The following is a 9,220-nucleotide window of genomic DNA, read 5'->3' as shown; positions in this document are numbered from 1 at the left end:
ACAGCCCTGCAGCTAACCCCCGAGGCTGGAAACACAAACCCCGCCGGGGGTCAGCCTCTGCCCCTGACCTGGGGCTCCTGCAGTTCCCTCAGCCCAGGTTGAAGAGAGGAGGGGAGGGAGCCTTGGGCAGAGCTCAGGGCCGGCACAGCCTGGTGGGGAGACCGAGACGAGCCCTCAGAGTGATTGTCCCCGAGGCAGGTTTCCATTGACTAGGGTGAGGGGAAAGCAGAGGCAGGGTGCACAGGCTCACCCACAAGCCCCCTACACGGAGGCGGAAGCATTGAAGACCATCCTGAGAACAGAGTGAGACCTCATCTCAACAGTAAAAGAAAAGAGGGGATGGGGGGGGGTAGGGAGGCCAGGGTTGGGTGTGGACATAGCTAGGAGGGCAGGGACATTTCAGGGCACAAGCGGAAGGCCTGCGACCAGGGCCCAGCAGAGAGTTCCGGAGCCTCTGGCACCCAGTCTGCTCCCAAGGGCCTCAGGTGAGAACCAGTTGGGTTTTGTGTCTCCAGTAAGGTTAGCTACCCTGGGCCTGGGCCTCCGTGTCTTCCCTCCGCTCCCAACCCAGGCCTGCGCTCTGGCAGAGAGGATCAGAGCGTAGATGGCTCCCCATCCAGACACCTCATGCCCCCAAACCCGAGGCTGGGCGGCCCTGAGAGCTCCCAGGGGTCCGGTCGGGCCACTCCTGGCATGAGAACCTAACGGGCTCCTGTAGCACAGCAGGGCTGGGCTGGGTCTGAGTGAGGAGAGGCAGGTGGGGCAGAGGGTCGGGATGGGAGGCTCTCACTGGGCAGAGGCCCGGCAGCCCGCCAGCTTCTGGCCTGTCAGGCTGGTCCTGGGGACAGTCTGGATGCAGGACACCCGGAGGGAGTCAGTGTGGGGCAGCCAGGTTTGCAACGCCAGCTGCCTTCATTCTGGCCCTGCCCTAGATCCGCTGCCCCCTGGGCAGGAAGGGCCCAGGTTGCAGAGCTGCAGGTGGGGCCCCCCCCAGACCAAGCCCTGCGGGCCCCACATCCAGGGTCCCTGCCCGGATCTGGGGCAGGTCGGCTTGGGGAGGGGCGGGATGAGGGTCAGGCTAAGCTCGCCTCTGGGGACAGCCTCCAGGTGTGCTGCCAGCAGGTTGGGTTTCTAGTTGGCCCCTTCCCAGGCGCCGACACCTGCTTTGGGCGAGACACATCCTTTCTACTGCGTGGGAGATAACACCTCCAGCGCTCACCGGCTGTCCGGGGAACAAGGGCTGGCACTGGCTCCAGCTGGACAGGGAGCAGGTACAGAGGATTGAGCCTGGGGAGTGAAGGCAGCTGGAAGTGAGAAGCCACTCCCCTTCCTGTCCCCCAATAGCTTCTCAGAGCCCCAGACGGCTCCTGTCTCTGGAGGGTCCCATGCCCCTCCCTGTGCTCCCCGTCCAGTGCCCAGGGGGCCCAGAAGGAGAGAAAGAGACGCCGTCCTCTCCAGAACACAAAACCCCCGCACCCAGGAGCTCTCCTGCTAGATGGAGGCTACGGAGGGTGGCAGAGGCCCACATGGAGCCCTGTCCGCCCTCCGCCACTGTCTGGGCCCTGGGGGGGAGGGGACCGCGGAGTTTGTGACTGCGGCATCTTCCACTCTGTCACTTTCCCAGCCTGGGGCAGGGTGGTGGAGAAGCAGGGGACAGGCTTCCCAGCGGGTCCCCTGTCAGCTCAGGGTCCTGGGTGTCCAGCACCTGGGCCTGGGCATGGTCCTGAGCTGGCTCTGGTCAACCCCCTGCTCTGCCCCCGCTCTGGAACTCCAGGAACTAGGTCATCCTGTGGCCTGGGTCCCCAGCGCAGACTGCCTCCTCACCACACACCACAAAGATCTGCTGAGCCCCAACCCTGCTGCAGCCTGCAGCTGGAGAGCGGGGACCCAGGCTTGCTCAGGGCTGTGTTCATGCACGGTGTGGGGAGGGGCCAGGCTACAGGCGCTGGCAGACCTCCCCCCCCCCCCCAGACAGCCAGAGGGGAACGCGAGCCATCCATGCAGGTGGCGTAACCGTCCATCCCCTCCCCCCCCCCCCCCCCCCCCCCCGGCAGACTCAAGGCCTCGAGTATGCTCTGAGCTGGCCCGGGCAGTCAGGGCGCCGCTGGCACCCAGGAGTGGGGCTGCGCTCTCAGCCGTCCTCATGCCCACCAGGAGTCCCCCAGAATTTCCTCTGTTCCCCTTAGAGTCTCTGCCAAAGCCATCCAAAGCCAAAGTTCATAACTGGAGCAGACAGGGAGATGGCACCGCTGTTCAAATGTGGGCAAAAGGCAGGCTTGGGGAGTTGGGGGACGAGGACTCCTGGCTGCAGTGCTCATCCCTCAGGTCTGATGGGTGGGGCACAGCCACCCGGAGGCAGAGCGGGCGGGGGGGGGGCACCCTGGCCGTCCAGTCAGTGGCACTCCAGTTCCCGAGTTCTGTGGGTCACAAAGGTCGGCCAGGGCCCCTCTCCAGAGGGGCTCAGCTGTGGCCCAGGCCTGGGCCCAGGCCACTGGCTCTGAGTGACCCAGAGGCCCGGCTTTGGAGGATGTTTTCAAAGCCAGCAGAGCTCCCCCCAGGGAGCTCCAGCCTCAGGCTAGGCACCTTGGTGAACCTGAGAAGTTCCGGCATGTCCCTTTGGTCCTGCCCCAGCCTCTCGGACACCCAGAGCTGAGCCCAGAGTGCCAGAGACCCGGGCCCTCCAGTCTAGCACGCCACCTCTGCTGTGGCCTGGGTGAAAGGCCCAGGGCGACCTGTACCTCACCCCGACAGAGTTCCAGCCCTCCCCACCCCACCGCTGTCCCCAGCACCACGGGACAGGTGCTCTTGGCTAGCTGGGAGACCTCGCCAGCCTCGGCTGCCCACACAATGCCCTGGCCCCCGGCCTGCCTCACAGCCGCCAGGAAGCCCAGGCCCTGCCTCCCGGCCCAGCCTGAGGGCTGGCTGGGCACTGGGCTCATCCAGGCAGGCCTTCATGCCTGGGGGGGGGGGGCGTACAGAGTTTGGCCTGCCAGGTGGGCAAAGTGGGGGGGTCCTCTGGGCCTCTCTCCCCGGGAATGCACCCAAGTCACCCTTCCTGGGCTGACTCCGCCCCCCCGCCCTGCTCGCCCCCCCTCCCTGGCTGGAAGCCCAGCAACCCGCAGAGCTCATTAGCGCGCAGCAGCCCTGCAGAGCTCGCTTTAATTGGGGCCGGCGGGACGTGAGAACCTGGGGACCCCGTGCCCGGTGCGGGGTGGGGGAGGGGGGCGCCCGCCTGAGCTGCCCGTGGCAGCGGCCCCAGATTAGCAAGAAGCTCAATGGGCCCAGCGAGTGGTGATTAAAACTGCCCGCCTGGGCTGCGGCGGCCCAGGGGGGCTCTGGCACCAGCCCCAGTCCCACCCCAAACCCACTTGGCGGGGCCGCCACGGTGTGTCTTGTGCCCACAGGCCCTGGGAAGCCCGGGCTGCCCCTCCCTCCCACGCGACCCCCCCCACGGCCAGGGTGACTGAGCTACAGCCCACGGTCCCCTCTGAAAGTTAGGCTACGTGGCCTGGGCACAGCTCACCGTTAGGTGCAGGAACAAATCCTGCGTTGTGGTGGAGCTGGGGTGTGATCAGAAACCAGGGAGACCCCACAGCGCTCTGCACCGGCTCCTGGGCCTCGGGGGCCTCGGCTGCAGCCAGGCTGGGTGAGGGACGCCTGACCTGACCCAGTCTTCCCTAGACCCCAGCAGGCCCCACCTGGAGCGGGGGAGAGGGAGGGGGGCTGCACCTTTGGGGTGGTTCTTCCCTTTTCTGTCACCTGGCCTCCTATGGTCCCAGCCCTCCCCTGACCAAGAAAGAGGGGCCTAGTGGCCCCCGGACAAGAGCAGGCTAAGCATGCAAAGGGCAACTACCCCCCTGGCCCACACCCCTCCTGTGGTGGTTCAGAAGGGCAGGTCCAGCCAAACTAGAAGTTTAGAATGTTCTGGATGGGGGAGTAGACTGGCTAAGAGAGGAGGGTGGCCAGGCTGGGGGGTCTTAGGCCGTCCTGATGTCCTTGCCCAGTGGGGACGGTGTGGTCCCCGGCTGTCGACAGACCCCCCCTCCCGCCCCCCGTGGGTCAGGGTCCGCCCCAGGCCAGCCTTATCCCGACCTGACCGGATTTCTTGAAGTGAGCCCCATCAGTCCTGCTCTGGCTGGGCCTGTCCTTGTGCTGGACAGAAGGGTGGGTGCCATCCTGGGCTGGGCACTGCTCAGTTCCTTGGGACCAGAGGGCCCTGCCATGGGTGTGGGAGGGCCCTGTGGGGTGCCCTAGCCAGGGGTGCCCCCAGCCTGCCTTCAGCCTAGGCCTGGCCAGCCTGACACCTCATGGATGGGTGGGCAAGACTGCAGGGCGGGTGGGGAGCTGGGCCGCCAGACTCCCGGCAACATCGGAGCCTGCAGAAGGACCTGGGAGTGCGGCCTTGGGCACTGATGCCTGCCTGGCCCCGGCCCGGCCCCGGCCCGGCCCCGGGTGGAGGTTGGAGGACCGTCCATGTGTTACCACCAAGCTCTCGAGGCCAGTGTGACTGGGCTGCAGGCAGGAGCGGGGCCTCCTGGCCGGGTTCCCCACGGGCTGCCTGGGTCAGGTTTGGCCACATTTTTTCATCAGAGCCTCCTGCTTCCTCTGATGAAGATGTTTACTCTCCGGGGTGGGGGCACTTGCACGGTGCGTGTGCGTGTGCGTGTGGGGGCATGCGGGGGCACGTGTGCATGGGATTGTGCCCGTCGGTCGCTGAAGACAGGTCCTGGGTGGCCAATGGGGGCGGGAGCCGGTGGGGATAGGAACAGGGCCCTGGGTGTGGGGTCAGGTTCCAGCCCACGGTGGCCAGCCCCGCGGAGGCACAGGCCTGCAAGGCTTCACTGCGGGTGTAAAAGAGGAGTCATAACAGCACCTCTCTGTAACTTATTCCGAGTCGGGGTCCGGATCAGGGTCTCGAACAGTGTGCAGACGGTGTTCAGCAAATGTGTTGTCCCCGAATCTGGGGGCAGTGTCCTCTCCTGAGTGACCCCTCTCGCCACGAGCCTGAGTCCAGAAAGCGCTTGAGAGGGAAGAGGGAGGCCCCTGGGGGTGGGGCTGCCCATGTTCCCCGGACGGAGGCCGCACAGGGAGCGAGGCCTGAGCCAACCAGGGCTGGAGAAGGCTGCCGGTGGGTAGTTCTTGGGGCCGGGCTGGGACTGTGCCCAGGGCGGCCTAGTGGGCAGTGGTCACCGTGGCCACCCGGAGCCCACGGGGCCCCAAGCAGGAGCAGGGCTGTGGTGGCCGGCCGCTCGGGGCGGGAGCCTCAAGTGGGCAGAGCTGGTGCGGGCGTGGCTGGGAAGGGGCGCCTGGGGCGCCGCTCAAAGGCCGCTAATGTTCGCTAATCCCGGCCTTTCAGGCGCCGCGGCCGGGCTGTTGGGCCAACAACAGGCGAGTGAAAGGGTAGCCCAGGGCGTGGGAGGCCCGGCCTGCCGGCCGCCCTGCCCCCGGCCTCCCTGGCCCGCCCGCCTGCCCGCCCGCCCGCCCGCTGGCGCCATCCTGAGGGACCCCGGGTGCGGGGTGGCCCTGTGAGGCCCCGGAGCCCATGAGCCCGGGAGGCCTGGAGGCTGGGCCCCTCTGGAGCGTGACCCCGGCTTTCAGCACCACCCCTGGCCGGCCCCAGTGCCTCGTTAGGGATTTAATTAAGGAGCGGACAGGGATTTGCATAATCTCCACACTGTCCGGGAAGCCCCTGTGGGACGGGCAGGACTGCCAGGGAAGCTGGGCCTCAGGCCTGGGGTCCCCTCCACCTCTGACTGAGCTGAAGACCCACCAGGCTGGTGCACCCACCAGGCGCAGGCTGGGCTGGGATGTAGCTCAGGGGCACTCACTTGCTAGGCAAGTGCAACGTCCTGGGTTCGATCCCCAGTACCAAAAAGAGAAAGAAAGAAAGAACGAAAATACAGCTAAAAAATCCACAAAACTCAGACAAAACAAAAAGGTGGCTCAGTGGTAGAGCTCTTGCCTCGCATGCCTGAGGCCCTGGGTTCAATTCCTCAGCACCACATAAGCAGAAAAAGCTGGAAGTGGTGCTGTGCTCAGGTGGTAGAGCGCTAGCCTTGAGCTGAAGAGCTGAGGGACAGTGCCCAGGCCCAGAGTTCAGGCCCCACGACTGACAAAAAAAAGAGGGCCAAGCTCATGTGCACACACGAATACACACACACATGCACACCTGCATGCACACACACCCAAGCAAACAGTGCAAACACTCCAGCCCCTGCCCTGACTGGTCTGCAGACCCCGGGACCCACCTCCCCATGGCCAGGGTGCAGGGTGCAGGCCAGGCCAGAAGCAGGGGAGTGTCTTGTGGAGCAGAGCATCCCTCCCCCCTCATCCCCACACACCGGGCTGGCCTGGAGTTGGGTGCTCTGTACCCAGACTGTCAGCAGTAGTCACGGGGCTTCTGGGCCTGCTTCCCCTGGCCCCAGAGGGCCACACTGGGGTGGCCATGGCTCCAGTCCGTACCAGCCATGGAGAGGAGGGGGAGGAGGCACTGGCTTGCTGTTTGTGGCTAGGTCAGGGAGGGTGGTGCTTCCTGCCTGCCCCCTCCGTCAGCTGGCATCTCCCCTCCTGCCGCCTGGAACGGGCCTGCCTGCGGGCATTCCCACAGCCTTCAAAGGGCCCCATGGGGCCCTGGGGGATGAGGAGCAGGGATTTTTCATCTCCTGGGTGGTGCTTGGTGATCCCCAGGGGCTCAGCCGCCTCCAGGCCCTGCCCTCCAGGGCACTGTTAATAACACCACACACACACACACACACACACACACACGCACACCTGCCTGGGCGAGAAGGTATAAGCCTCAGTACCTGAGTCCAGGGCTGATATGCAGAAGCCTAGAGGTCTTCCCATGTCTGGCCTTGAGCCAGCCCTGAGTGGGGTCTTGATGCCCGCTGTGGCACCTGACCGCCCCCTCCACAGCCAGGTCCTTCCCATCCCCACGCAGCCAGTGCGTGTGTGTGGAGCCCTCTGGGCACTGAGTGCCCACCCAAGTCCCTGGTACATGTAGCTGAGCGTCCCTCCTAAGTGGGTCTGGGATAGCCCACACCAGTCAGGCCCAGCGCTGTCTTACCCTCAGGTCTGGGTCTTCCCCCAGGAGCCGGCCCTGGACCCCCACATCCCCCACCTTGGCTCCTCTGTCCTCTCATTACTACATCTTACACTCTGTGGTCCGATCTTGGCAGGGACTGGCAGAGGGGCCCCCACCCCAGAATGGGGCTATCCATCCCAGCACAAGGCCTGGCCTGGGAGCTTGAACTTATGTCCTCGCTGGGGCTCAGTTCTTGACCCTCTGTGCCCGAGGCTGCACCGACGAGGTGTGGGCCCAGCAGACAGGCCAGGGCATCAGCACGCGGCTAGCCCCCGTGAGGAAGCCTGGATGTGGGGGGCAGCCCAGGGAGCCCCCACACCTGCACAGCGGCTGCACTCTACCATCTCCTGGGAGCAGAGACAGGGCCCAGGCCAGAGGGAGCCGAGGGCACGGAGAGCCGTGGTGCCGACTCAGGCTTGGCCAAGGTAGGAGCTTTCTCTGGCCTGGGGTTGAGGGGAATGGGGCTGGCTAGGCTGGAAGGGGAGTAGAACTGCTAGACCAATGGAGGAGGACAAAGGCAGGTGAGGGGCGGCCGGAGGAGCACCCAGCAGCAGAGGTAGTGCCGTCCAGGGCGGCCCTGAGGCCCTGGGGACAAGGAGCCTGCCTGGACGCACACGGTCGCTCTGGGCACACCTTCCTTCCCCCAGGCCCAGCTCCAACCTGCCGCCACCCATTCAAGAGCCAGCCCCGTGGCAGGGTGGGGGGCAGGAGGCGCTGCAGCCTGCAGGGAGCGAGGGGGCACCGCCAGCCGGAAGAGGGGCTTCTGAGAGAGGAGGGCTCAGCTCGGCCAAGGCCAGGGCTGGTGCCGGGCTCTGGTTCCCGGCGGGGGGTACCGAGGACCCAGCTGCCCGTATCGGAGAAGCCAGTGCCACCTCCCTGCCGGCTCCCCACCCCAGCTCCTGGGCTTCTGGGGTCTGCCGAGGCCCTGCAAGGTCAGAAGAGTCTCAGGCCTGCCTGGAAGCAACTAAGAGATGACAGTGAGCGCCAGAGCGGGACCGGCCTCGGGCCAGCGCCCCATGGCGGCTGTGGGGCTGGGGTGTGGCCCCCAGGGGTACCGAGGGCCTGAATGCGGGTGGGGTGCAGGTGGGAGGCTCCTACCCAGCCAGGCCCAGGCTCCAGCTCCCAGGGACTGTGAGCGCCGCTGCCTGGGTGGGCAGCATTTCCACCTAAATTCTCCAAATGTCCTAGGGTCTGCTCCAGCCGCCTGCCGACTCTGTGTGTGTGTGTGTGTTCCAGGCAGGATGATACCAAGGCCTGTCTGTCTGAGGACCCACAGCCGAAGACTGCCCCACTAGACAGGATCTAGGCCCACCGAGCTCACACTCGGCCCGGGGTCCTGTCCCTCTGCGGTTGCAGCCCTAACCAGACTGGATGGGAAACGGCTCCCGCGTGGGGTGGTGCTGCCAGGACCCTGCCTCCAGGCTCCCAGGCTCCCAGTGTGGGGGCCACAGTGAGCCTGTGGGTCTCTGGGACTGGGGGCAGCCGGGAGACCCCGCCTGCCCTGGCGCCTGGAACCAGCTCTTCCTGAAGGACCTTTCTGTGCGGCCCGGGTGCGGCAGGAGCCCCCGCCCGGTGCCCAGCCCCACGGTCGGCGCCTCTCGGCCGGGGCGGCCACAACCCTGATGTTGCTTTAATAAAACAAAGTTTTTCTTTCGTACGAGGCCTCCAGCGGTGAAAGGGCCGATTTACGGAGCCCGCGCCCCCTCCCGGCCTCCCGCCGCCCTGCGGTGGCGCTGGCCCTGGCCGCGGGTAATTTATAGCTTCAACTCAGCACACTCGCGCCGGGCCAGCCTGGCCGCATGACTGGGGCCCTTTATCCCGGCCCCCAGCCCGCAGGCCTCACAGGCTCCATTCACCACGCACGCTCCTCAGTCAGGACTTTGGAACCCGTAGGTGCAAACAAACCCGCTGTCTGTGCCTTGGCAGTGGGCAGCTTCTCCCTGCACCCACCGGGCCTGCTGCCCCCTCCTGGCCCCAGGCCCCCCCCGGCCTTCAGAGCCTCGGGAGACCGGGGGAGACCCAGGCGGGCCCTCCAGAGCCTGTCACCTTCCAGGCAGGCACGCAGCAGGCTTGGGGCCTGATGTCCAGTGGGGGTGGCATTGTACCCACCAGGAAGGAGGTCTCGGCACCAGGCCC

The sequence above is a fragment of the Dipodomys ordii genome, unplaced genomic scaffold (genome assembly GCF_000151885.1).
Source record: "Dipodomys ordii isolate 6190 unplaced genomic scaffold, Dord_2.0 Scaffold71, whole genome shotgun sequence".
In the NCBI taxonomy this organism is placed as follows: Eukaryota; Metazoa; Chordata; class Mammalia; order Rodentia; family Heteromyidae; genus Dipodomys; species Dipodomys ordii.
This window is presented reverse-complemented; position numbering follows the sequence as displayed.